General features: G+C 40.4%; 1 protein-coding gene across 1 annotated transcript in view; it reads left to right on the forward strand.

Annotated features, from left to right (window-relative positions):
* Window positions 1–2,500, forward strand: part of hdac7a (histone deacetylase 7a) — a 532,558-nt gene that overhangs the window by 486,763 nt on the left and 43,295 nt on the right. The gene's annotated exons all lie outside the window — the stretch shown is intronic.

Genomic DNA, 2,500 nt, shown 5'->3' on the forward strand with positions numbered 1-2,500 from the left:
AAGCTCGCTGTGTAGATGGATGGTGTGTTGTACAAGGGTGCAAGACAGGTACCCAACGACTATTTATAGTGACACGATGGTAGTACCTCTTCATGACCACCAGATGCGACATGATCCATTGAGTAAAACCAGAGAGCTTCTAAGAACTGGCCAGTAAAGTAGGTATAAGGGCTTTACACACTACAGGGCCGACCCAAACCATACTGGGTGTTACATACTACAGAGCCGACCCAAACCATACTGGGTTTTACATACTACAGAGCCGACCCAAACCATACTGGGTTTTACATACTACAGAGCCGCCTCGAACCAACCACTGGCTCAGATTCTTTCCTTTTCAGCGTGTGTAACCAGACCAGCCCAGTATAGCTCAGCTCGGTTCAGCTCAGTTCGGCTCTGTAGTGTGAATAAGGGTTCTGAGGATGAGTCATGATAACTGAAAAGTACAGATCACAAACACAAAGGATGGTTTTAAAGTGCTTTAATATCACCTGATGCATCCATCCACATACAGTTGAGTCTGGTATCTGAAGACAACTGGAGTGGAGTTGCATGTAAATGCATATCTGTGTGGATGTCAACACTAGGACCAGACAGCCAACAGACATGGATCGACTTGTTTAACTCACTAACTGCCAAAGAATTCCGGAACACTCACATTCTAGAGTGCCAAGTGTTTTATGTGGTATTTATCTAGCAACAATACTTTGATTGGCTACAAAATGAATAATAATTTATGCATTTTTGCTGAATAAAGTCACCCTTGGCACAAATGTGGTTGATTTTATTCACCCTCGGCACTAAATGAGTTAAATGTTTTTTCCCCCTCCCAGTGAAATTAATTGAGCATCTCTCGAGTACATGTTCAAATGACCGTAAATATGACATTCGCTTCGGCTGTACAATCAATTTACAATTTAGTTTGAAGTGTTCCATTCCACATTCTGCATTAGTAATGATCAATAATACAATCAAGATGAAAGATAACATCCAATATGGCAAACTTGAGTCATTCATATTAGTTGTCTTTGTTTTGTTTCTATTATTCTGTACATCGGATAGAATAGAATAGAATAAACGAGACTGTTAAACATTTGATCCGTTTGACATAGAGGATCACTAACAGATAACTATTGATAAACTGTTAACATTCATGACACATCACAAAATGATGACATTGACCGTATAGAAAAGGTAAACCTCTACTTCTGACATATTACAGTAGCAAATACTGTACGTGTTTGAAGACATACAGAGCTCTATTTTTAGCCGGCGCAAAACGGACGCAAGTTTAAATGCAGGCGTATTGGCAATGGAGGAGTTAGCGGTAAAGGAGTCGTTTTTCACGACAATGAGCAGGTGCCATCAATTGCGCTGAAAAATTCTGGCCTTTGAAAATAGCAAGAATATTTCAGACACCGCCTATAAGCTGCAGCGCCCGCGTTTGCGCTGGCTGGTTTTAATGCCATTAAAACAGAGCCCACAATGTTTATATTTACATACGACGGGCATTTCTGAACAACTGTTTCTGAACTCAAATCAAACCACCTTCAATATACATTTGTAATGTTGAAGGTTGAACAATAGTATTTACATTATTGTGACTGTATAGCTATTCGCACATGGCATTCTGAACAAACAGCATTCTAAATCGTACAAAACATCTAAGCCTAGGAATTATCTATTCGTGTGGAAATATATCTGTCAACATTAGCAAAAAAATGATTGAAAGAAAATGAAAAGTAACACAACTGAAATGCATATATTACTTTGATGGAGACAGACATTACAATGTATCTTTGTGGGCAGTTTGACACTGATGGTGGACAATAGCAACAAGACATCATCATCAACGAAACATCATCAAAGGAACACTAATAACAAGGATTGTATTGTATAATTGTATAATTCCCAGCATGCAGACACTGTCACTGTACTAAACAGACAGTAGTACCAACGTAGACACATACACACACACGACCCTATTTCCTACCCACACAGACACAAAAATGGGAGATTGTAAGGTAACACACAAGTCCATCATCTTCCGATAACCAGTACAGACCAGTCCTGGTACTGTAACCAGAATACATCTCCTTTGAACTACAACACTGTAGTCTCAGCCGTGATCCCAGTCTGTACGCCCATGTTTCATTGTTGTGTTCTTGTCCTGGGTTGCCTGTATATCCACCCTCCTCGTCTCTGACCCCAGGGTGCATTACCTATCAGTAGCCACTGGGTGGCAGCTCTGCCCTACAGGTGGGACTGTGGAGGGGGCTGGAGGTGAACGAGGACTCAGAGCTGATGTACTACTACTACAGAGGACAGGTTTCAATAAACATCCTTTTTGAGTCAGAATTCAACATTAACATTATTCAGTTATTGCTGCATCGGAGTGTTGACTTTGTGAACTTTAGATATCGGCACAACTTCCAAGTGCTGTTGCACAATTCAGGTGTAGAATTCAAGACAGAAAACAATACAATTCAATATGCATTTC

Source organism: Argentina silus, assembly GCF_951799395.1.
Source record: "Argentina silus genome assembly, chromosome: 8".
NCBI lineage: Eukaryota > Metazoa > Chordata > Actinopteri > Argentiniformes > Argentinidae > Argentina > Argentina silus.